This window comes from Bos grunniens, chromosome 4 (genome assembly GCF_055505025.1).
Source record: "Bos grunniens cultivar Pamir isolate PY7600 chromosome 4, Bosgru_T2T1.0, whole genome shotgun sequence".
NCBI classification, from domain to species: Eukaryota; Metazoa; Chordata; class Mammalia; order Artiodactyla; family Bovidae; genus Bos; species Bos grunniens.
Window position 1 is genome coordinate 20,418,131 of NC_141168.1, and position 27,444 is coordinate 20,445,574.

General features: G+C 37.4%; 1 protein-coding gene and 1 long non-coding RNA gene across 6 annotated transcripts in view; both read left to right on the forward strand.

The window, feature by feature from the left end:
• The window catches only part of LOC147373739 (uncharacterized), a 41,735-nt gene extending 18,118 nt beyond the window's left edge, over positions 1 to 23,617 (forward strand). Inside the window, exon 2 of the long non-coding RNA XR_015162033.1 lies at positions 4,964 to 23,617. This is a non-coding gene — a long non-coding RNA (uncharacterized LOC147373739). The remainder of the gene's footprint in view (positions 1 to 4,963) is intronic.
• MTPN (myotrophin) overlaps positions 1 to 27,444 on the forward strand; it is a 78,681-nt gene that overhangs the window by 19,165 nt on the left and 32,072 nt on the right. The window lies entirely within an intron of this gene.

Sequence of the window (27,444 nt, forward strand, 5' to 3'; positions counted from 1 at the left end):
TGTAAGCCTTACAGTCTCTTATCACAGCTTTTCATCTCTGCTATTGTTCAAAAGCAGCTATTGATGATATGTAAACAAATGAGCGTGTCCAATAAAATCTTATTTACAAAAATAGGCAGCAGACTAGATTTGGCACATGGGACATAGTTTCTTCACTCCTGTGTAACACTCAAGTTCCAAAAACTAGGTTGTCCAATAAACTAAATTTCATTTTTTCCCCTTGAGTTTTTGAGAACTAAAATAATTAAAATATATGATCAAATATAAAACTTATTTTGGGGATCAGCCTTTCCAAAAAAATTATCTTTATGGTTTAGATACTGAACTATAAGGAAAAGCAAGTCATGGAAAGCCATGTGTAGATTGGGATAAGGGAAGAGAGGCTGAATTAAATTCTCTAAAAGTATTGAGCTTTTATCATAAATTTGAACTTTAGGCAAGAGACCTAAAATTACTCTGAAAATTAGGAATCGTTACTTATAAACATGCAAACATGCTGATTTAAATCATAAAACTGAAAGGTAATTTTACAAAGTCTTTTTGGCTATCAAAGGTCATCCATCCTCAAAAATGTGCCAGAATTCTTCTTTCCAGCATTAGTGCCAGTCACATGACCTGGCTTGATTTCCAACTCTAGAAGTGAAAAAGAAGGCTAGTTAGCACAGTTCTCACTGGTTCATTCAGCCAGTATCATTTGAGACCTGCAATGTTGGCCAGTGTATTCAGTAACTCTTTTGAGGATGCGTTTTCTTGGGTAGGTTCTGATAAGAGGGTGTATGAAAGGGAAAGTCACTCAGTTGTGTCCGACTCTTTACGACCCGGTGGACTGTTTAGTCCATGGAATTATCCAGGTCAGAATACTGGAGTGGGTAGCTGTTCCCTTCTCCAGGGGATGTTCCTGACCCAGGAGTCGAACCGGGGTCTCCTATATTGCAGGTGGATTCTTTACCCGCTGAGCTACCAGGAAAGAACAAAAAGGGTGTTTAGGACCAACAACAAATAAGGTAGATAGTTATGTAGGTTGAGTTATTTCCCTGTTTAATACATGATCTATGAATAAAACTTAGCAACTGTAAAAACGCTTTAAGAAAACATACAACTGTATAAAAAGAATAAACAGCCTTAAAAGCCAAGAAGTTATGTTTGGTTGCAATATAGAGGAGAATGAATGCTATAGAACATCAGATTCAGAATGGAAGATAGTGAGAATATATGCCTTCTCTTTGAGTACTTAGGCCAGTCCCAGATAATTAATGAACATACAGATGTGTATGAAATTTAATCCTTCCATCTACCATGTAGGTCTTGTCTCCATTTTATGGTTAGGAAAATGGAAAGTAAGTAAATTGCCTGCAGTTCTACAACTGATAAGTGGAAGGATTGGATTTGGTCTGACTCATTCCAGCAGAGTATTCTTTCTGCATCATTTGCATTGAAATATTTCAGAACCACATTTGAAATACATAGGTGGAAAAAATTGAACATTGAGTGTTACAGTAAATAAAGCATTGTAACCAGCTTTTGCTGGTTAGGGAAGAACGCATAAGTTTGAACTGATTGATAGAGATACAAGTTTTCAGAAAAAAGACCCCAGATTGGAAATAAGAGGGTCCTTGTATTTCTGTTTAAAATTAATAAGCCCAAATGAGGAACAAGATAGATGATGCTGGCTAAAATGATTAACTGAACTTTGTTTTTTTCTTTTTTTAGTCTGTAAGCTTCTGGGCAAAATAACATTAATTCCTAAGGGGTTAAGTGAAATAAGCAATTCTGTCAGGATTAAAAGATGCAAAGAAATATATTTAAGCTGTCATTCACATATGATGGTGACAAAAAGAAAACAATCTTAAGAAAGTATATACCCCCTCTTCTCACTCAACAAATTTCTACAGAGACCATGCCTGAAATTTTAGAGAGAGAATTTTTCTTTTTCCTCTCTTGCCCCCCTCCTTTCTGTCTTTTCTCCATCTCTCTTCTTATCATAGGATTATTTACAGATATTGTCTTTTAAGAAGGTAGACCTTTAGAGCAGAACACAGGGTCTTTCCCTGGCTCCATAAGAGTTTGGGAATATATTCCAATTAGAGAGCCATGAATTAGTTTATTGAAAATGAAGCTACTTTTTAATCATACTAATCTTTTTTCCAGATTCAGTTACTGCTATAATATTTTGGATGGACTTTATTAATTGTGGTAGTTTTTATTTTTATAGAAATACGTATTTTGTTAAGAATTTTATACCACCAATTCGGTTCAGTTGCTTAGTTGTGTCCGACTCTTTGCGACCCCATGAACCACAGCACACCAGGCCTCCCTGTCCATCACCAACTGCCGGAGTTCACCCAAACCCATGTCCATTGAGTTGGTGATGCCATCCAACTATTTCATCCTCTCTTGTCCCCTTATCCTCCTGCCCTCAGTCTTTCCCAGCATCAGGGTCTTTTCAAATGAGTTAGCTCTTCTCATCAGGTGGCCAAAGTATTGGAGTTTTAGGTTCAACATCAGTCCTTCCAATGAACACCCAGGACCGATCTTTAGGATGGACTGGTTGGATCTCCTTGCAGTCCAAGGGGCTCTCAAGAGTCTTCTCCAACACCACAGTTCAAAAGCATCAATTCTTTGATGCTCAGCGTTCTTTATAGTCCAACTCTCACATCCATACATGACTACTGGAAAAACCATAGTCACCAGTAAAAAAGATTCTAATACTTCACATTTTCAGTTATGCTATCCAACCATCTCATCCTCTGTCACCCCCTTCTCCTCCTGCCCTCAGTCTTTCCCAGCATCAGGGTCTTTTCCAGTGAGTCGGCTCTTTGCATCAGGTGGCCAAAGTATTGGGGCTTGAGCATCAGTCCTTCCAGTGACTATTCGGGGTTGATTTCCTTTAGGCTTGACTGGTTTGATCTCCTTGCAGTCCAAGGGACTCACAAGAGTGTTCTCCAGCACCGCAATTTGAAAGCGTATTTTATATTTATTTTAGACTAGGGAAATGATTTTAAAGCAAATTCGAGTGATTTTTCTTACTCGAGTTCAAAATGAGTTGTAAAGCTGCAGAGATAACACCCAACATCAACAACTCATTTGGCTTAGGAACTGCTAATGAATGTACAGTGCAGTGGTGGTTCAAGGAGACGAGCCTTGAAGATGAGGAAACGCAGTGATGGGCCATCAGAAGTTGACAACAACCAGTTGAGAGGATCATTGAAGCTGATCCTCTTACGGCTACAGGAGAAGTTGCAGAAGAATTCAGCATTGACCCCTGTGCAATCATTCAGCATTTGAAGCAAATTGGAAAGGTAAAAAAGCTCAATAAGTTGGTGCTTCATGAGCTGACCGCAAAAAAAAAAAGTCGTCGTTTTGAAGTGTCATCTTCTCTTATTCCGTGCAAGAAGAACGAAACATATTGATCAGATTGTGACCTGCAACCAAAAGTGGATTTTATACAACTGGCAACTCACTGGTTGGAGTGAGAAGCTCCAAAGCACTTCACAAAACCAAATTTGCACCAAAGTAGGTCTTCATCACTGGTGGTCTGCTGCCCATCTGATCCACTACAGCTTTCTGAATCCCAGTGAAACCATTACATTTGAGAAGTCTGCTCAGCAAATTGATGAGATGTATTGAAAACTGAAACACCTGCAGCCGGCATTGGTCAACAGAAAGGGCCCAGTTCTCCACGACAGCACCCGATGACTGCATGTTGCACAACCAACGTTTCAAAAGTTGAATGAATTGGACTACAAGGTTTTGCCTCATCCATTATATTCACCTGACCTCTCGCCACTAACTATTACTTCTTCAAGTATCTCGACAACTTTTTTGCAGGGAAAATTTTTCGACAACCAGCAGGAGGCAGAAAATGCTTTACAAGAGTTCGTTGAAGTCCAAAGCACGGATTTTTATGCTCCAGAAATAAACAGACTTACTTCTCATTGGCAAAAATGTGTTGATTGTAATGGTTCCTATTTTGACTAACAAAGATGCGTTTGAGCCTGCTGCTGCTAAGTCACTTCAGTTGTGTCCAACTCTGTGCGACCCCATAGACGGCAGCCCACCAGGCTCCCCTGTCCCTGGGATTCTCCAGGCAAGAACACTGGAGTGGGTTGCCATTTCCTTCTCCAGTGCATGAAAGTGAAAAGTGAAAGTGAAGTCACTCAGTTGTGTCCGACTCTTTTCGACCCCATGGACTGTATAGTCCCTGGAATTCTCCAGGCCAGAATACTGAAGTGGGTAGCCGTTCCTTTCTCCAGGGGATCTTCCCAACCCAGGGATCGAACCCAGGTCGCCTGCATTGCAGGCGGATTCTTTACCAGTTGAGCCACAAGGGAAGTCCAAAACTGAACTACTCTTTTCACCAGCTTAATAGAAACTACCCAACTGTAACCTATTGCTTTTAAACCTTTTCTTCTTTCAAAGAAGAAAAGTGTGCTTTTAATAAGTAAATCAGTTATATAAAACTAATTTAAATGCCTGAAGTAGCATTTTGAAAAGAAAAGAAAATTTGAAGATTCTGTATCGGTATATAGATGGTATGGGAACATATGGTAAAGATTTGAGGCCTTAAATTATTGCAGGATTCCACTTTAAAGTGTTTGTTGTTTTTTTTTTTTGGTTGGAAAGATAGATGCTTAACACTTTAACTGATTAAAAATACTTGAAAAGACTCACACATTTGCACTTAACATGTTTTCTGGCACACATTTTATTGATATCTCTTTGCCTTCTCTTAGTTCCATGTAATGCTAATAAGTAAATTAATGAACATAAAGCCTGTAATTTGAATATATACTTTCAGAACCTTGAATAGTCCTAGGTTAAGAATCCCAGAGATGGAGATACATAATTATTTGCAAAACTGTGTTAAAAACACAGGACTTATTTTGTAGTTCTCTGATTCTTAAACAAGGAATATGTGTTTTGTTTTTTACTGTGAACAGTTTTGTTTTTTCTTTTTGGCCAGATTCTCAGCCATTGCTGCCATTGCACTGTGTCCACTACAAGTGAACTACAAGTGGTAGTACCTCTACGAGTATTAGTAATTTTGTCAGTGAAAATAACCCTCAATTGGGAACATGTCTGAGGTGACTGATCCATTGGATTTTAGAAGGTGATCACTTTCATCAGGATCAGCCTAGTATGGATTTGTAGCTAGTAACAAAAAACTATTGTTTAAAACACATTCAAAATGTTTTATGAAACTGTCTTCATATATTACATTTATTAAACAGGTGTTCACTAAATAAATGATTATTTGTTACGGGTGTCATTGTTCATTATTTTGAAATGAATTCATATTTATAATATTGAGAGTTCAATGCATTTGGTGTGCAAGAACTCTATTGTTAACTTTGTAAAAAACTATGTAGAGTAAGGGCAAGTTTATTTTATTTTATACTTCTCAGACTTTCTACCTTTTTGTTGTGCCATCTGTTTTTCTTGTATCATAAAGTTCCATATAAAGTATTTAAAGTACTGATATTATACATTTGAATTCATGGCTATGTTGTAATTTATAACTCTGGTACTGTTTTACCCACTAATGTCACCAGTGCAGTAATACATGATTTTTCTTGCAAAGTAATACCCTTAAGTGGGGACTTTTAACCTTGAGTGGCAGGGGAGGGAGGAGGACAGGAGATTCATAGGAAAGGAGAATTGATTGCATCCATCTAGTTCTCAAAAGGATCTGTCATCATGACAATACTAAACACTCAGCCTACAGACTTCTGAATTCTAAGTGGGGAAATGTAGGGTTAACTGTAACTGAATTATTGGGGACATTGACTCAACTATATAGGATTTAAATTTAATAGTTTTACTGCATTCTACAATCAGTCAGGTGTCTAGTATTTACATGCTGTACTGCAAAATGGTCACACCTGTGCCTCAGGATACTGATTTTTTATGACAGTACAGTATGTACTTATGCTTTAGAACTCAGTAATGTGTACGTATCTTATAGATCAAAAGAAGATAGTTTCTTTTTACCTGAAGAAAGACCTAAAAAAGAAATCATTCAGGTGAACCGCATGCTGTGTAGTAGAGGCCTGTAAGAAGTACTAGATCTATGGTAAATATCTCCAACCAAACTACACTTTTGAGATGCATTTTAAAAATTTTACCTTTAAGGATAGGAAATCTAAAACTATTAAAAATACATTATTATTCCATATTAAGTCATTTAGAAGAGTGAGGAAAGCAAAGATGGAGACAGACTGGAGGAAATTTAGTGAAAGGAAGTGAAGTGAGTGAAGTTGCTCAGTTGTCTCCAACTCTCTGCGACCCCATGGACGGTAGCCTACCAGGCTCCGCCGTCCGTGGGATTTTCCAGGCAAGAATACTGGAGTGGGCTGCCATTTGTTTCTCCAGTGAAAGGAAGAGTGAGCTCTAAAAAAAACAGAAATACTAGGTAAACTAGACTCTTGTTGATTTACTCTGTATTTGGATTGTGGGTGTTAGAACAATTCTGATCATAAAGCTCCTTGAACTTGCCTTTTCTTCACCAGTGTACCTAAACTGTTGCCCTTTGTTTGCCTAACTCATAGCTGCATTTACAATGAAATAGTAACAGCAGTCCAACAGGAGAAATTTTTCTCTCTGGACCATATGTGATTAGAATAGTAAACCAAACCAGAGGCCTAATTTTTTAATTGAAATATAGTTGATTTAAAATGTGTTAGTTTCAGGTATACAGCTGAGTGATTCAGTCTTATATATATTTATTATTGCTCAGTCACTCAGTTGTGTCTGACTCTTTGCAACCCCATGGACTACAGCACGCCAGGCTTCCCTGTCCTTCACCATCTCCTGGAGCTTGCTCAAACTCACGTCCATTGAGTCAATGATGCCATTCAACCATCTCGTCCTTTTTCTTTTCCATTATAGGTTATTATGAGATATTGAATATAGTTCCCTATGCTATACAGTAAATCCTGTTGTTTTATGTATGGTAGAGAAAGTCAGTGTTAGTTGCTCAGTCGTGTCTGACTCTGTGATCTCGTGGCCTGTGGCCTGCCAGGCTTCTCCATCATGGAATTCTCTAGGTAGGAATACTGGAGTGGGTAGCCATTCCCTTCTCCAGGTATCTTCCCAGCCCAGGGATTGAACCCAGGTCTCTCTCATTGCAGGCAGATTCTTTACTGTCTAAACCACCAGGGAAGCCCATGTATGGTAGTACGTACCTGTATTCTGTATTGTGATTATTGTTATTTCATAGCACAGGGCAAAACTTAGGTCTCTAGTCATAGAAAACAAACCAAAAAGGGGAGAGAAGGGGGTAAGGGATAAACTAAGAGTATGGGATTAACAGGTACCTGGACTGGAGGTTGTGGTCCCTGTTTAATGTGAGGTTGTTTAGTGCTTACGTTTTTGTGTCAGAAAATTTTGTTTCAAAAAAACCATTAAAGATTGTTTTTGCAGATGAGATGAATGAGACTTGGAGAAATTCAAGTAACTTGCCTAGGATAACCAAGCTAATAAACGGCAGAGCCAGAACTTGTTTTTGGACCCATTCGATTCTGGAAACCACTCTAATTCCATTACAGGAACATGAGTATTATTATTTTTATTTAAGATTAAGAGGGGAGAGGAGGAATGGAGTTTGAACTTTTGTTTGACTTAGCACAAACCTGTTGACTCATTGGAAAAGCCTGATGCTGGGAGGGATTGGGGGCAAGAGGAGAAGGGGACAACAGAGGATGAGATGGCTGGATGGCATCACTGACTCGATAGACATGAGTCTCAGTGAACTCCGGGAGTTGGTGATGGACAGGGAGGCCTGGTGTGCTGCGATTCATGGGGTCGCAAAGAGTCGGACACGACTGAGTGACTGATCTGATCTGATCTGATTGTCAAAAGAGAAACTGAGAACTTCAGTGACCATAGTCCAGCTCATGCTGAGTAGGTTACAGCCATGACTTGACCTGATGAACTTTGCCTTTTTTGTTCATGTCTGTATTTCTATCACTGAAGATAATGTATAAGCTCATAATGAGAGCTCATAAATATTTGTTGAATGACTGACTAAATAAATGACGGGTAGCTAATAATAAGCTCTTTAAAGTTTCAAGGTCTTAGGGAAGATCTAGAGCTGTGTATACCAGGGTAAGAGGAGTGTGTGTAGAAAGAGCTTGCAGCTCTTCTTTATCCAGAAGGCAGAATGGAGATCAGATTAAGGAATATCAGATCGAGGTGAAAGTCATTGGCAAAATGTGGAGCCTAAATAACAGGGAAAGAGGAGCATCCACAGTATGAATAGGAGAAAGAGCATTAGCAGAGTTCAGAATTGGCAAACTGGCAGATAGGGTGTCTGGATGGGTTGGGATGGGGTGGGGGTGGCATCCTTACAGGATTTGATTCTTGTCAACCAGTTGATTACAAGGTGGGTGGGTTGGGGCAGGGTGGTTCTGAGTTCTTTGATACTTTAACTATTTTTACTCTTCTAAGGTGAAAGTAAACAAAGGACAGGAGATCAAATAAAGATGCCAGACTGCTTTGACTTAATCACATAAAAAAAGTGGTTCAGCATTTCAGGCTTCGTAATTAGATAATAATTTAACTTAAGTCATTGTTTTGGCATAGAATGTTGCTCTTTTTTTTTTCCCCCTAATTTGTATTTCAAGAGAAAACAGTCAAATTGCTACACAGTACCACCAAAGCCAGATATTAGTTTGCAAGTTTTATTTAAAGTGAAATATTAATTCAGCAGCTACTTTGGCCCCAAATATCAATACTTGTATTTTTAAATTATTATTCATCAGTTAGTGCTGTAATTGCTATATGTTGTTCTTAATTGATTTCTTGTTTCTGTTTGCTGCTGTTGCTGCTAAGTCGCTTCAGTCGTGCGACCCCATAGACAGCAGCCCACCAGGCTCCCCTGTCCCTGGGATTCTCCAGGCAAGAACACTGGAGTGGGTTGCCATTTCCTTCTCCAGTGCATGAAAGTGAAAAGTGAAAGTGAAGTCACTCAGTCATGTCCGACTCTTGGCGACCCCACGGACTGCAGCCTACCAGGCTCCTCTGCCCATGGGATTTTCCAGACAAGAGTACTGGAGTGGGGTGCCATTGGCTTCTCTGTGTTTCTGTTTAGAATACTTATTTTTATGAGGATATATTTTGAACAGTGTCAGGTTTGGGAATAATTATTTTAAAGGAAATATTGATGGAATGTATTATTTTTTATGTATGTATAGACATATTTATAAATATATATAAATACTGGGGTTTTTTCTCAAGTATTAAGAACTCTATTTAATGAACTGTTATTAACACTAATTTTCCCAAAACTGGAAGGATAGATCTTTGAAGTCAGATGTTTTTGAGGTTAATTTTCAATTTTCTTAGGAAGGAATATGGATTGAATGATGTTTCTAATCAGACTTTGTTAACGGATTTTTAAATTTGTAAAGATTGTTATTACCTTTCAGTTAATATGAAAAGTTATCACAGTATACTTAAAATTTTGTCAGATTTCCCTAGTGATCCAGCGGTTAAGACTCCATGCGTCCACTGCAGAGTTCACGTGTTAGAGCTCTCGTCAGGGAGGCTCCACATACTGCCCAGTGCAGACCCCTCCCCCCACCAAGATTTAAAAAATGCTTTTAGTTGTTTCAAGACTTAAGCAGAATTAGAAATGTTTCCGAAATCAAATGTGAAATAAAAGAACTGTGACTTCAAATTCATACTTTTGATTTAACCAACCATCTCACAAAAACTCCCTTGGTTTTTTCACAGTCAATTTTGGTTCTGACTATAAGTGATATTCTGTAATACAATTAATATTTTTACCTTTATTTTCAAAAGAGTCTGTAATTCTAGTATTGTGTTCCTTTTTACTCCGTCAGTAATTTAGAATGTTGTGTTTGTTCTTTGTTTTTTGTGTTATTTTTATTCTTTGTTCCCTCAGTTTTTGTTCTGCTTTGTATTTGTGCTAAAGCTTTTGGTATTAATTTTTAGTTTTATTGCATTGTGATTAGGGAATAGGTTCTGTAAGCTTCTGAACTTGGGAATGTATTGAAGTTTTCTTTGGTCTGTGAATTTTAATACTCCATGGAAATAGAAGGTGGTGTTTCCCTAGAGTCCATAGTTTAATATATACTCATGCAGTCTCATTAATTATTAATCAGGCCCTGCTATATTCTTACCTACCAGAGACTCAGATTATTATGATAGACCCTCACTACAGTGCTGTTTTTTTAAATGTATACTTCTTTTTGTTGATTCTTTCATCTTTCTTTAACAGGAGATTGATAGATTTTTTTGAAGTATAGTTGCTGTACAGTGTTATGTAAGTTACAGATATACAATGTAGTGAATCACGGGTTAAAGGTTATGCGCTATAGCTACTGTAAAATATTGGCTCTGTTCCCTAGTTGTGCAGTGTCTTCTGGACGCTTGCTTTATGCCTAATGGTTTGTATCTCTTACTTCCTTACGCTTCCTATACCACGCCTCTCCTGTTTCCTCTCCCCACTAGTAACCATTAGCATGTTCTCTATGTCTGTGAGTCTGCTTCTTTTTTGTTATATTTGCTAATTTGTTGTATTTTTAGATTCTCCATGTAAGTGGTATCATGTAGTATTTGTCTTTCTGTCTGACTTATTTCACTTTATTATAATGCCCTCTAAGTCTGTCCATGTTATTGCAAATGGCAAAATTTCAGTATCTTTAATGGCTGAGTTAATATTCTATTACATACATACACACACACACACACACACGTACATACATACATATATATGAAAGTTGTTCAGTTGTGCCTGACTCTGCAACCCCATGGACTGTAAGCCTGCCAGTCTCCTCTGTCCATGGAATTCTCCAGGCAAGGATACTGGAATGGATAGCTGTTCCCTTCTCCAGGCACCTTCCTGGATCTTACTTCCTTATCCTAGAAGATCTCCAGGGAATCCTCCCAACCCAGGGATCAAACCCAGGTCTCCCGCGTTGCTAGCAGTCTGAGCCACCAGGGAAGATACATACATAAATCGCTTTTTAATCTTTTTTATCCATTCATCTGTCAGTGGACATTTAGGTTGTTTCTATGTCTTGGCAATTGTGAATAGTGCTGCTATATACATGTGTCTTTACAAGTCAGTGTATCTGGTTTTTTGGATACATACCCAGAAGTGGAATTTCTGGGTCATATGGTAGTTTTATTTTTAGTGAGAAACCTCCATACTGTTCTCCATAGTGATTGCACCAATTTACATTCCCACCAACGATGTCCGAGGGTTCCCCTTACTCCACATCCTCGTCCGCATTGGTTGGTTGTGTTCTTTTTGATGATAGCCTTTCTGACAAGTGTGAGGTGCTATCTCATTGTGGTTTTTGATTTGCATTTCCCTGGTGATTAGTGATGCTGAGCATCTTTTCATATTCCTGTTGGCATCCTTATTTCCTCTTTGGAAAAATGTCTGTTCAGTTCTGCCCATTTTTTAATTTTTTTTTTAATGTTGAGTTGTGTGCACTGCTATTTTTGTTAGTTGTTTTATTGATACTTTTCAGATAAAAATTCATGACTACCTTCTACATTTTAAAAAATGTAAAATAAACATCTTTTTCCCATTTACTTTCCTTTGTCTTTAATTCTACTTTGTTGTATATTAATATTAGTCTTAGTTTTTTAGATATATGTGCTGATATGTTTTTGCCCATTCTTTTATATTCTTTCTCATATTACTTTGTTTTTAGTTGTGTTTCTAAAATCAGCTTCTATTGGGTTTTTTGTTTGCTTTTCTTTCTTTTGTAATTTAACAAAATCCAAGATTGATTCTTTTTATCTTCAGTAGAGTAACCTATTCACATTTAAAATTTCTGCTTTTTAGACTTTGTTTTCACTTTGTTTATATTTGCTTTCATTTTTTAGGTGTAGGAATTTACTTCTTTTTCTTCCATGACTTGAAAGTCTACTTAAGTCTACTAAAACTTTAATTTCATCAGAAAAAAAATGCTTAGGTCTAGATTTTGCTAAGCAGCAGCCTTTAGTTTTTCAAAAGAAAAATGTCTATCTTGCTTTGACTAAAAGTAATATGTGCTCATTTTTTAAAATATAATATTACTGAAATACAGAGGTATGAATTTTCTCATAATCTTCTTCTTAAAGATAACTACTAATAAATTTGTTGTATGTATTCTCTGAAATTTTATGATTATATATAATCATCATCTTCTAAGTTTTGAAATAAAGGGGATCATACATCCTTTACTGATTAAATAGCATGGTCATCTCACATTTCAGCAATGTGGAACTTAGATGAGTTACCTTGTCTGTGCCTCAGTTTTCTTGTACAAGAAGAGGAGTACTAACTTCCTAAAGCTTTTGTGCTGATGAAGTGAATTAGGGATTAATACCCAGAAAGTACTTACAATAGTGCCTGGCATGTTGTAAGCTTTCAAGGAGTATGTGCTATTCTCATTTTCATTTTGAATGATTCTGCATAGTATTTCAGGGAGAATATGCTGTATTTATCTAAAAATCTCCCATGTACAGCATTTAGCTCAGTGTGTCACTTAATAAGACCTTGTATCTGACAAAATCTAATAGGCTTTTTATTTTCTACCCATTACTACTTTATATAAATGTGTGATTATTTATACTTGTTACATGGTATATCTTCTCTCTCAAGATTTATTTTTTAATCATATTTGCCTAAATAAAGGCTCACTTAACTTTACTTTTCATTATTCTTTTATGCCAAACTCCCCATTTTTGTGTTCTAATTTTGAATTCCTCTCTTTTGTTTCACTGGATCAGCAGTTCTCAAAGTATTATAGATCTCCTGGGGCCCCAGAGACCTTTCCAAGAGATTCATGAGGTCAAAACTCTTTTCATAATAGTATTAAGACTTTTATTTTCTCTTTTGATTGTGATACTTTTACTGATGGTGCAAAAACAAAAGTAAGTATACCTGCTGTGTGAATCAAGGCAGTGGCATCAAAATGTGTAACTGCCAGTTGTTGTGAACTTTGCCCACACACATGTGTAGTTGAAAAACAGGCCCTTGTTGAAGTACTACTAAAAATTTATTTCTATTAAATGTTTGTTAAAATTTTATATATTTATTTTTTGGCTGAGCTGGGTCTTTGTTGTGTGTGTGGGCTTTCTGTAGTTGCAGCGAGTGGAGGCTACTCTAGTTGCCGTGTTGAGGCTTCACACTGCAGTGGCTTCTCCCTTGTGGAGCGTGGGCTCTAGGTTGTGTTTGCCCAGTAGTTGCAGCGTGTGGGCTCAGTAGTTGTGGCACGTTGGCTTAGTTGCCCTTCAGCATGTGGAATCTGCCTAGACCAGGGATCAAACCCATGTCTCCTGCATTGGTGGGCAAATTCCCAACCCCTGGACTACCAGGGAAGCCAGGCTTTTATTAAATCTTGATTGTGGAGCGCACATCTTTACTATTCTGTGTGAAGATGTCCTACATTTGTTGGACTTGCAACTTAAACTAGCTGCTTTTATATGAAACTTTTAAATATATATATATATTTTATTGAAATAGTGGCTCAGACAGGAAAGAATCTGCCTACGACACAGGAGATTGAACCCAGGGTTCAATCCTGGGGTCGGGAAGATGCCCTGGAGAAGGGAATGGCAACCCACTCCAGTATTCTTGCCTGGAAAGTCCCATGGACAGAGGAGCATGGTGAGCTACAGTCTATGGGGTTACAGAGAGTTGGACACGACTGAGCGACTAATATACACACACACACAGAGTTGACTTACAGTGTTTCAAGTACACAGCAAGATGATTCCGTCGTACATATACACATTATTTTTGAAATTATTTTTCATTTTAGGTTATTGCAAGGTATTGACTGTAGTTCCCTGTGCTATGCAGTAAGTTTTTCCTGCTTGTTGCATATCTGTTTTTTGTTTTAATTAGAAATCTAGCATTCTGTTCATGCTTAGTCAAACAAGTGGAATCAAAATGTCATAAATTTTTTAGTTAGGGAAAAACTCATGTTTTCTAAAATATATATGCTGTTTATATATATAAGTATATAAAAGCTTTTTCCCCTATGCTTGATAAAGGCTTGAGAAAGAACATAAAAAAAAAAAGATGGAAAAATAAGTGAAATGAAATGGGAGCACTGAATATGAAATAGAAAAAGTGAAACAAACTAGATAAAAGTAAAAGATCATCAGATAGTCCAGTTGTTTTTAAACATGGCTGGCTCACTAGAAACATATCTGGAACTTTGGAGGGAAAAAAAGCAATACTTGGGCATTTGTATTTTTCAGAAACTTACAAGATTTTAAAAAGTGATTAAAGGTTTTCCTATTCAATAGTAGTTTTGGTGATACAGAATTCTGTTATTTTTCTGTTGATCAATCATGATTACAGTGGTGGTAAGTGAGTAATAGTTATATAATCACAGTAGTAAAAGATGTTCATCTGTTTTCACAATCAGTAGCCAGACAAAAAATAAAAGATAATTACAGTTGCAAGCCATAATGAGAACATGATTAACCTAACAGTATAAAATAAATGCATACATTTGTGGAGGTGAGGAGTCAAGGAGAGTGATGTGGTAAGTGAAAGAGCATAAATGCATGTTTTCATACAGCCTGTCTTTGTCTTTTGGTTGATGCATTTAAGCCATTTACATTTAAGGTAATTTACAACATATATATGGCTTCCCTGATGGCTCAGATGGTAAAGAATCCACCTGCAATGCAGTAGACCTGGGTTTGATCTTTTGGTTGGGAAGATCCCCTGGAGGAGGGCATGGCAGCCCACTCCAGTATTCTTGCCTGGAGAATGCCCGTGGACAGAAGATCCTGGTAGGCTACAGTCCATGGGGTTGCAAAGAATCAGACATGACTGAGTAACTAAGCACAGCATATTATCCTGTTACCATTTTCTTAATTGTTTAGGGTTTATTGTCTGTCCATCTTTTTCTTCTTTTGTTTCCTGCCTAGAGAAGTTCCTTTAGCACTTGTTGTAAAGCGAGTTTGGTGGGGCTGAATTCTCGTTTGCTTCCTTGGAAAGCTTTTGATTTCTCCATCAAATCTGAATGAGAGTCTTGCTGGGTAGAGTATTCTTATTTGTAGGTTGTTCCTTTTTATCACTTTAAATATATCGTGCCATTCCCTTCTGGCTTGTAGCTTTTCTGTTGAGAAATCAGCTGCTAACCTGATGGGAGTTTCCTTGTTTGATGTTTTTCCCTTATTGGTTTTAATATTTTATCTCTGTCTTTAATTTTTGTCAGTTTGATTACTGTGTGTCTTGGTGTGTTCCTTCTTGGGTTTATCCTGCCTGGGACTCTGTGCTTCCTGGGCTTGGTTGACTATTGCCTTTCCCATGTTAGGGAAGTTTTCAGCTATTAACCTCTTCAAATATTTTCTCAGGTCCTTTTTCTCTCTCTTCTCTTTCTGGGACCCCTATAATGCAAATGTTGGTGAATTTAATGTTGTCCCAGAGGTCTCTTGGGCTTCCCTTGTGGCTCAGCTGGTAAAGAATCCACCTGCAATGCGGGAGACCTGGGTTCAATTCCTGGGTTGGGAGAAGGGAAAGGTTACCCTCTCCAGTATTCTGGCCTAGAGAATTCCGTGGACTGTGTAGTCCATGGGGTCACAAAGAGTCAGACATGACTGAATGACTTTCACTAAAGAGGTCTCTTAGGCAGTCTTTTTTTTTTTTTTTCATTCTTTTTTCTGTATTCTGTTCTGAATCGGTGCTTTCCACCATTCTGTTCTCTCGATCATTTATCCATTCTTCACCTCAGGTATTCTGCTGTTGATTCATTCTGGTGTATTATTCATCTCTGTCTGTTCTTTAGTTCTTGTAGGTCTTTGGTAAACACTTCTTGCATCTTCTCGATTGTTTTCCCGATATCCTGTATCATCTTCACTATCATTATTCTGAATTCTTTCTGCAGGGTTGCCTGTCTCCACTTAATTTTGTTGTTTTTTCTGGGGTTTTATCTTGTCCCTTCATCTGGGGTGTAACTTTCTGCTTTTTCATCCTGATTAACTTTTTGTACTGTGGTTTTCATTTTAGCCACTGTGAAACTGTGATTCTTCTTGCTTCTGTCTGCTCTCTAACGGAGGAGGCTAAGATGCTTGTGTAAGCTTCCTGATGGGAGGGACTGGTCATGGGAAAAACCAGGTCTTGTTCTGGTGGGCAGGGCCTTGCTCAGTTATGCTTTAATCCAGTTTTCTGCTCATGGGTGGGGTTCCCCACCCCACCCCAGTTTGTTGTTTGGCCTGAGGTGACCCAGCCCTGATAGCTCTATGATAGGATTAATGGCAGCCTCCAAGAGGGCTTATGCCAAGGGGGACCTTCCAGGACTGCTGCTGCCAGTGCTCTTGTCTCTGTGGTGAGCTCCCGCTGAGCCCTGCCTCCGCGGGAGACCCTCCGACACTAGCAGGTAGTTTTGGTTCAGTCTCACGTGCGGTCACTGCTCCTTTCCTCTGGGTCTTGGTGAGTGCAAGGTTTTGTGTGTACCCTCCAAGACTCGAGTCTCTTTTTTCCCCCCAGTCCTGTGGAAGTCCTGTAATCAAATCCCACTGGCCTTCACTGTCAGATTCCCTGGGGATTCCCAATCCCTTTGTTGCTTCCCCAGGCTGGGAAGCCTGACTCAACCTTCACAACAGTGGAAGAGCTTCTTTGGTATTATGTTTTCTAGTTTGTGGGTCACCCACCCAGCGGGTATGGGATTTGATTTTATTGTGTTTGCACCCTCCTACCATCTCACTGCGGCGGCTTCTTTGTCTTCAGACATAGGGTATTTTTTTTGGTGGGATTTAGTGTCTTCCTGTTGGTTGTTCAACAGCTAGTTGTGATTTTGGCCCTCTCACAGGAGGAGATAAGCACACGTCCTTCTAGTCCACCATCTTGAACTGGAAGCCCACATCAGTTTTTTTTTTGTTTGGTTGGTTGTTTTGTTTCGTTTTTAACCAACTGATTACATTATGAGTTCAGTTATTCAGATTTGGATATTTGGCAGATACTGTCTTGAGGATGAATTTAATGAGACTCAATTCAAGGAAAACAGGTGATAATTTTTATTGCCAATGACAAAATTCAGATTTTCAGAGAAAACTAAAATTTTGGAACATTTACCTCTGCCGTTCTGAGCTTGACAACTTCCCAGTACTTAAAGACTTTTTCAGTGAGATCTGAGATGATATCAATGAATGTGATGTTTTGCTGTTGTATAAAGAAAGTTGTCAACATCAGGAAGATTTGCATAACTAAATATAAACCAATATATTCTAATATATGGGTAATCCAGTATATTCTAAATGGCCAGTTCAGGAGATTACAGAATCATGCTGCATGGATATTTGTTATAATGTCAAGAAGAATATCCATAATCAACTAAAAAGACTTAAAATTTTTTTTACTTGTTGAAACTGCATATCTTCAGGAGGCCAAATTTTTCTTCATATATTTCAGCCAAAAGAGTATGTCAAAATAAATTGAATGTGGAAGCAGATATGAGAATCAGCTGTCCTCTATTGAAGCAAGCATTTAAAAAATTTACAAAAATAAGATACAGTATCACCCTTCTCAATTTTGGGGTGGGGGAAATATGGTTATTTTTATTAAAATTGCATTTACATTAGCATGTAATGTCATTATTTCTATATGAATTCATCAACATTTAAAAAGCTTTCTAATTTCACATTCAGTAAATACCTACAGATATAATCCCCCTTAAAAAAAAAAAGTTGTTTGGGATCTTGGAACTAAAATGTTGGCAAATACTGCACTAGAAGTCTTAAGATTTTCCTCACCTTTTTCTCCCACTCAGGGGAGCACAGGTGATATATTTTCTGATTTGCTGATTCCCAAGACTGCCTTTACACATGAATATTGATTTGCATAACGTATTCTTTCCAAACTGGAGATCAGAGATTCTCAACCTTCTGCCTACCCTCCAGCACCTCACACATCTCCCATTAGTATTAGTGTCAGTAACTCCTCAGGGGATTGTATCTCGTATCCAAGCCTCCCTTGGGTACCTTTATTGTAGATTGTTCCTCCCTCTTTAAAACTCTGTGTTGTGGAGAGGTCAAAATAAAATCGGGCTAATTTAATTTTCTTTTGTATTAATGTATTTTTCTTTTTTACACGTTTTGTTTTTGCTTTATTCTTATAAAAAATTGAAAAGCTGTATTGATGGAGAGGATATGTTCAGTTTTGTTTGTAATATAATTAGCTTTTATGGTCAGCAGACTCAGGTCTTTCTTGAGCTCAAAAAAACTTACTTTTATGACTGTTTCTGTTCCCTTTGTTCTGTTTCTGTGTTTATAGGTTTGAACTTTTGACATACCAATTATCCTTTTTTTTTTAGTTAATTTTATTTCTTTATCACCTTTATATTCTGGAAGATAAGCTTGTTCCCAATACTTTATTTAATTTTTCTTGAGTAGTGCTGCCCAGTTCTACTGACTTTGGTGCAGATTTTAATTTTGCTATTACAGTTTTCATTTTCTTGCTACATTTTACTTTCTTAGCCAACTTGCTTTTCCAATCAGCTGGCATCTCAGTTTGTTCACTGTGTATGTTTGCCGGTTTTCTTCTTAAAATACCTGTTTCAAAGAAACCATGTCTTTTGGATTCCATTTTGGTCACACTATAAGTGCTTGCTAAAATTAAATTTCTTGAGATTCAACGTGATATTCCTTTTCTTTTGCTAAATGATTAATTTTTATGCATTCCCATATTGTTTTTCTTCTGTTACTTATCTTTTAAAGTGGGAAAGCTGTCCAGTTTCAGGGTACGTGAACAAATAGGATGTGGTGATTGCTTCTGCCTCGTGTGCTAGAATTCTAGTTGGAGGTGACTTTGTTGGCCTGATATGAGATCTTTTATGCTTTATATTGATATTGCCTGCTTCTAATAAACTTCAGAAAAAATTCTTCAGACATGAATGTGCCTTAGGTCTGTGACTCTGTCTCTGCATAAGATGATCCTTTGTGAGTAGAGAAATAGTAGATCACTTTTTCTCTCTCTCATGGGAGCGGGCTCTGCAGCTAAGAATGAATATGCAAGTAGTTTTCTGAACTTTTTTTTGGATTATCCTTTCCTGCTTGTTTTCCCAGAAGTTAGGACAGGCATATCAGAAAATGTTTCCCTCAGAATATGTTACTTATACTGGAGTTCAGTTTACTTTCAAGTCTGTGGACATAATTCAGATAATGTCAGAACTTGTAAACATTTATATTAGCACTGGGGTTTAATGTGTCCTTTTGGGGTTTAACTTTAATCTCTTCATTATGTCAAAATCATAAAATTACTTTCAAGGTATGAAATATTCTCTTCTCTTTTTTGCAGTTCTTGACTGTTAGATAAAGGAAATCTCAAGCATTTCATTGAAACTGTGGATAATAAAATGTTATGCTTGGGGCCATATGGGAAAGGATGATTAGAAAAGAGTGTGACAAACTAGATCTAAGATAGTTTGAATGGTAGTACGCAAATACAATACCTATCTCTTTATGCAGCAAATTGAAGGAAGCTTTCCTGACACTGGTGGGGCTCATTCCCTAGTCTTTTTCTTATTTAATTTTTAAATAAATGTCTTTAGGTGACCATAATGAGGATAGGGGAGATACAACTGGAGGGAGGGGAAGATGAGGACTAACAAAACTCTTTTAATAAAATCTAGAAAGAACTTGGGAGCCTGGAAAAAGAAGGTGACTTTTTTAAGATGCAGTTTAATAGCAGTTTATGTAATGGCCCTCCATGTATACTCAGAAAGTAACTGAAATTCAAGATGACAGCAAATCATATAGAAAAAAAATTTCATTTTAGTACCATGGCTACTAAGCAGTAATCTAATGAAAGGGGGAACTCCTTGTTCCATGTGTCCCCAAAGAACAGGATCAAAACCAGTAAGCAGTGAAATTTACAGCATTTAAAGCAGGGGTAGACTGACTTGTAAGGTCTTGTCTTTCATTAGAGAGATTCATGTGTATGCTGGGCATACACAAGCAAGGATTCAGATGCAATATGAGCGGTTGAATTAGATGACAGAGTCCTTTCCAACAGTGAGATGTGGCTTTCAGACACTCTTACCAGTGGTTTTTAAATACCTCTTTATATTTGTTTTGTATATGTTTTGGTAAGCAAAAGGTTACATAGTGTAACAAACATGGTATAAATGAATATGCTAATTCTTTAAATTGGACTCTTACATACAAGTCACCCATAGACATGGTAGGTAGGCAGTATAAGGCATTGTCCTTTAATGGTGTTATCATCGAAATGGCATACACCTAATGAAATAAAGGTAAATGTAGTAAAAGACATATAAATAAGAACTAGAAGAATTAAACGGAGGAAATTGTTTATCAAGAGTATCAAGGGTGGAAGGCGGGGAAAGTATCAGGTAAAAGTTTCATAGAGAAAATAGATCTTCAGGGGCAGTGGAATTTCAGTAGACCAAGAAGAGCAACAAAGTGAAGTTTCCCAGATACGTTGGGAGCAGTGTGTCTGAGAATAAAAAAGTCCAGAATGGTAAGTTGGTGTTTAAGATGACTTGAGTATCGTGGCAAAGATTTTCTGTTTAACAAAAGGGAGCAGGTGAAATGTTTTTGCATGAGGAAGAGGTGTGACCAGTGTTCTTGTGTTACTCTTCAGGAACATTGATTTACGTTTTTTAAATTGTTGAAAGTGGGAAAATTGATTGGAAAACTATTCAAATGAGAACTATTGAGACCTCTGATAATATTATCAGTTAACATTTATTGAGTGCTTCCTATACCAGATATATTACCTTATTTCAGTGAAGCCTTGCGGCAACAGGGGCTTCTCTGGTAGCTCAGCTGGTAAAGAATCTGCCTGCAGTGCAGGAGACCCCAGTTCAATTCCTGGGTCAGGAAGATCCACTGGAGAAGGGATAGGCTACCCACTCCAGTATTCTTGGGCTTCCCTGGTGGCTCAGATGGTAAAGAATCTGCCTGCAATGCAGGAGACCTGGGTTTGATCCTTTGGTTGGGAAGATCCCCTGGAGAAGGAAAAGGCTACCCACTCCAGTATTCTTATCCATGGACTATATAGTCCATGGGGTCGCAAAGAGTTGGACACGACTGAGTGACTTTCAGTTCAGTTCACAGCAACAGTATATTATAGGTGCTTTCCAAATGAGCACCTGGATTTCCTGTTGGCCTATGAAAATTCCATATAGCATAATATATTATTTAATTTCTCCAGATACCACTCTCTTACATACGTATACATCTGCACTCTCCAAATCAGTAGACACCTTGTTGAATACTGTTATTCCTTAATTTAGCATTTTAGAATACGCTGTTATAATTAGCAGTCAAAACAAATTTTTATTAAAGATTTAAAAGAACCATGTTGAGAATTATGCTACAAATGAAAAAGTATAAGATGTGGTGTCTGACCCCTAAGGCCATTGAATTAACAATACAAGATATAAATAGATGAAAAGTTAAATTGCAGTAAAAGATGAATTGCCAACAAAGTTGTCGAACATTAAGTTCATTAAGGTTCCTCTGTATTTTGTGGTAATTAACTAAATGGCATTCATTTATTTGCATGCTAGCTTCCCAAGAAGGTAGCAAATTCTTTTAATCAGAGTTCAGCCTTCCTATTTTATCCCAAGCAAGTAGCACAGTGCCTAACTTATAGTAGGCGTAGTAAATGTTGAATTAGATGGATTGCAAGTAGTATGTCTTTTTCAAAGACCATATTGCATCTTTTTAAAAACCATTGCCTACTTTTGTTAGCAAAACAACTCTAAGAATAGGTTTGAAAAGAAGTTTTTTACTTTGAAATGTAGATGTATTTTTAACATGATTCGTGTTGTTGTATTAAACCTTCCTGTTTGATCCAGTTTGTGTGGAAAGTTAAATGTACCTATGTAGCAGCCATTTTCTGCTTCCAGTCTCTTAAGCTACTACTTTGTTTTGTGGCCAGAAGTATAGAAACACCTGTTTTCCCTGGTCTCAAATATAAGGGGGGAACAGTTGTAGACTTAAGAGGCCATCTGCTCCAGCTGCAGAGTTTTCCACGGTCTTCCAAGCTTCTTGCTTCCTCATTGTGAGCAGTAGCAGAGGTAACTTAGCACTAAGGGTTTCTGTCTGGTGGTCTTCCCACTGTTTAAATACTACTTCCCATCATAAAGTAGAAAAGTTAAAGGAAAGGGTTCCTAACTTCTCAGGGATCATGGTACCCTTTGAGAATCTGATGAAAAGTGACCTGGGCTCTTTACCTAGAAAATGTATACACACAAAAGAATTTGTAAGCTTTTTGAAAGTCTCTTCACTGATTGTCAAGTAGAATATATCATATATAGAAACAAAATAGCTTCAAAACAGATTTCTTGGTACAGGAAAAATATAGTAAAAAGTATAATTTTAATGTAACAAAAATCTGTTGTATATTTAACAACCAACAGGCTTCACATTGCAATGACGGAAAGGAGAGTAAAATGATACTGGATAAAGTATTCTTGCTAAAAAGGGAAAAGTGAAGCTAAACCAGCCTGGATGTGTTGACAAATTATATTTGTCAGCCTGCTTTACCTGAACTGTATGTGGTAAACAGAAGCTGTGTGCAGTTATTTGTCACCTGCCTGGTTATTTACACACCCATCATGGTGAGAATTTATTGCTGTCCAACTCTATGACACATGATATGATTCTATTACATGATGTTATTGCATGATGTCTTTAAAAACATAAAAACTATCACTGAAGAAGTAATCAAGGTGTATACTATTACTGGACTATAAAGCTAACCAGTTTTTATCAACTGAATTATATATGATAATCAGAATTCATAACCAAGATCTCAAAAATTAGTTTTAAACATCTGCTGCTGCTAAGTCGCTTCAGTCGTGTCCGACTCAGTGCGACCCCACAGACGGCAGCCCACCAGGCTCCCACATCCCTGGGATTCTCCAGGCAAGAACACTGGAGTGGGTTGCCATTTCCTTCTCCAATGCGTGAAAGTGAAAAGTGAAAGTGAAGTCGCTCAGCTGTGTCTGACTCTTAGCGACCCCATGGACTGCAGCCTACCAGGCTCCTCCATGGGATTTTCCAGGCAAGAGTACTGGAGTGGGGTGCCATTGCCTTCTCCAAACGTCTCCTAGAAGTGGACAAATCAGAAGAGGAAACAACAAAGAAATAGAGAGCAGAAGGAAAACTACTATAACGTGGTGTCCCTAAAGCCAGGGGAAGAGAGGGTGCTTTAAGCGGGGAGAAGTGATCCACTTTGTCATGTTGGGACCTCAGTTAAGGTGAGGGCTAAGAGATAACCTTTGCATTTCACAACATGGAGGTCTTTGACGTCAGCAAAAATGGCTATAGTATAATAATGAGGGTGGAAGCCAGATTAGAACAGGAAGTAAGAAACCAGAGATAGCAGATATTCACAATTGTTTTGGCAAGTTTAGCTATGAAAAGGAGGAGAAAGAATAGTAACTAAAAGGTGGATGTCAAGCCTAAGGATAGACTTTATGTTGCTGTTGCTTTTTTAATGGAGTTGTGAGTGGCATATTCTGATGAAAGGGAGCAAGTAGAGCAGGAGAGGTTGAAAACACAGGCAAGAAAAGGGATAACAAAGGAATGAGTTTTTTTGTAAGACAACAAAAAAGGGTGATACCAAAACTTACGTGAGGGATTACCTTTAGATAGGAAAGGATTTGTCAGTTGCAGGAAAATAGAAGTTCAGGAGGGAATTCATGTCTGAAGACCATTTTCTGTTTGGAGAAGAATACAAGGTTATCTGAGAATAAAAAGGAAGGAGGAGGCTTACAAAAAGTGGAAGAGGTTTAAAATAGTCTCTGTGCAAGGTGTAAAAGCAAGAAAAACAGGAACGTGGTAAGATTGCCATGTAATGCTAAGGGACCTGTTGAAATTGTGCATCTCTCACTTCTATCCCCAGAATCTGGGAGACAAAATTAGGGTTAGATTTTTCTCCGTAGCTGGTAACGTTTCATGAAGTTAGAATGAAGGTGAAGAATATTTCTGACATCCTCTCTTCTGATCGCTGATGCCTGCCAAGAGTGAGGAGAAAGGAACTAGATAGAGCACTGCCTACCTTCCCTATTTCACCACCACTACTGAGGTTAACACTCTCCAGCTGCTGGGGAGCTGGTTAAATTGTCATTCCAATCCCTCTGTCAGTAAACATAGCACTGGTCTCACGTTACTGCTGCTATTACTGGGTAAGTAATGCATTATCAGTAGTTGCTTGAAGTAGAAGATCGTGTGTATGACTTACTTCCAAGTCTGTCACTTGAGCAATTTCACATTCATTCAGTATAAAAGCTTCTATTATGTAAAATTTACTATGTATCAGAAACTATCTAGGCATTAGAGCTACAAAACTAACTAATAGTGACATGATGTGTGGCCTGCTTTCATAGAGGATACAGATAGAGGCAGGTTGAGTTGAATGTGAAGCAGGGAAATACATACAAGCTGCTTTGCGCACCCCTGTGAAGGTCATATTACTCAAAGATGACTTTAGAGGAAGTTTGATTAAAGCTTGATTCTAAAGGATTAGTAGGAATTAACTGGGTAAAAGACAGTGGAAAGGAATGGGGTTGGCATAATGGGGCTGAAAGTTGAGGTGCTGAGTAAGATTTTTTTTTTCCAGCAGTGCAGACAATTGTTTTGATACCTGAAGCCCACCCAGCTAGTAGGGGCCATACTGATCTACACTTATTCCACCTTAAAACTTTTCTTCGATCTAGTTTCTTGAGTTATAGAATACAGAGGTCAGGAGCTTTTCATTTAGCATTAACAATGAAATAACTTGACCCCAAGTAGCTTTTCCTTTTAAGTCTCCCATGAAGGTACTGTTAGTCATTACTGCCCCTCTTCTACATCAAATTTTAGTTAGCATCAAGAATAGAGCCACAGAGACTTGATTTAGGAAAATCTATGTTATTGAGGTATAATTTAAATGCAAGAAATTGCAGATATTTAAAGAGTGCAACTGGATAAGTTTTGACATGTATACAATCATGAAACCATCACCACAGTCATAATAATGAATTTGGTGGATTCCATCACCCTCAGGTGCCCTTTCGTAGTCCCTCCCTTCCATAGTACCCCAGTAAGCAACTACTATTCTGCTTTTTTATTAGTATATATTAGTTTCCGTATTTTATATCTTTATGCCAGTACCATACTTTATTGATTACTGCAGTTTTCAATAATTTTTGAAGTCAGATATTGTTAGCTCTCCAGTTTGTTTTTTCTTTTCAAAGTTGTTTTGGCTGTTCTAGATTGTTTTTCCACATGAAATTTAGGGTCAGTTTGTCAAAGTTTTTTTTTTTTAAAGCCTGCTAGGATTTTAATTGGTATTGCGTTGAATCTGTATATCAATCTGTGGAAAATTAACATCTTTGCAATATTCAGTCTCCCCACCCATGAATGTGCTTATCTCTCCATTTATTTATTTAGATCCTCTCTTAATTCCTCTCAACAGTGTTTGGTGATTTTAAGTATATAGGTATTGTATTTTTTGTTAAGACTTATTACCAGATATTTTATAAATTTGTATGCTATTGTAGATAATACTGGTTTTAGTTTTTATTTGTAATTATTAACTGCTGGTGCTATATTAAAATGCAGTTGAGTCAGTATATTGATCTTTTGTTCTTTAACATTGCTAAAATTACTTATTCTAGTAGCTTTTTGGTAGATTCCATTGGACTTTGCTCTACATAGCTATCATCATCTGTAAACAAAGACAGTTCCACTTCTTCCTTTTCAGAATGGGTGAGGTTGGTTTGTTCCCTGGTTGCAGTGCTCAGAACCTCTAGGACAGTGTAGAATATAGGTGATAGAAAAAAGATGTCTTGTCCCGGTTTTAGGAGAAAAGCATTCATTCAATCTGTCACCAGTTAAGTATGATGTTAATTGTACTCTCTCTGTAGAGGCCCTTCATTAGTCCAGAGAAATGTCCTTCTTTTCCTAGTTTGCTGAGCTTTTATCAGTAAAGGATGTTGGATTTTGTCAGATGCTTTTTGAGATGATTGTACGGTTTTTCTTTTTTCAGTTTGTTAAAATGGTGAATTATGTGGACTGTCTTTAAATACTCAACCAACCTTGTATTCCTGGGATAAATACTACTTAATCATGGCCTCTTGTACTTTTATACATTATTTGATTGAATTTGCTAACATTGTTTAGAGTTTGTGTTCATGAGGGACATTATCCTGTGCTGTTCCTGACTTGTAATGTCTTTGTCTCAGAATCAGAGTATGTTGGCCTCAAAGAACACATTTTGGCCTTCCTATTATTTTGGAAGAGTGTGCAGAATTATTATTATTCATTTTTTCTTAAGTGTTTGGTAAAACTTACCAGTGTAGCCATCTGTGACCTGGGAGTTTCTTTGGGGGAAGATGGTCTGTAAAATCTGATATTAGCATTTTCTGTGCTTTTTTCCCCCCTAATCATTCTAGCTAGAGATCTATCAATGGTATTGATCTCAAAGAAATAGCTTTTGATTTCTATTATTTTTCTGTTTTCCATTTCATTGGTTTCTGCTCACTTTGAATTTATTTTTTTTTAATAGACTTTATTTTTTAGAGCATTTTCAGGTTTGCAGCAGGGTACAGAGATTTCCATATGTCTTTTTCCCATGCATTTTCTTACGGTAGAAGGACAAAGATGGTTAATTCGAGACCTTTCTACTTTCCCAATATAGGTATTTAGTACTATAAATTCCTCAAAGGCCTACAGAAGAAGATGCTTTCTTTCCTGTCAGTCACACTAAGCCTTTCCAGTATTGTCATTTTTGTCTGCTAAAATAAGAATTGTAAAGGCAGCATCTGCAGGGATAAAGGGAGTTTAAACTCACAACTGTTCCTTTTCATATGCCTTTTGCACATTTATACCAAGTTGAGAAGGACGGTATCACATATTTTAATTCAGGAACACTACTTTTGACAAAGCTGTCTTACTGACTACTGCAGTTATTTCTTTACTTTGTTCCACTGAAAAGGCCTATCTAGTTAATCCTCTCCAGTTAATAATTAGCATGAATAATGGAAAGGAAGTGAAAGGAAAACTAGTTTTATCTAAATCATTTTAAGCAATACTTCTTTGCCTCAAACAAAGCCTCACATTTCTGCAGTTGTGAATATAGATTAAGCTGGTACTCCAGGTTGGCCTTACTTTTAAATTTGTTTCTGAATATAAAGTATAATAAGTCATATCTTTATATTTCAGCCATTATTCTGAACCTTCATTAACCTAATTTTGGATAGTCTTTTAGAACTAGTGTGAATCAATCCACAGCAATAATACTTAACCTTTATTAAACATACTACCTTGTCTAGTACTGTGTTAGATACTTTGCATGGATTATTTCATTTGATGATACACTAAAATCCAGTGAGGTGTGTTTATAGTCCCATTTTATAGATGGGAGTAAAAATGGGAAGAAAACAAAGATTTCGAAAGTAGTCTTAAGGTCCTACAACTCTGGTAGAATTGGAGCTCTTCCCC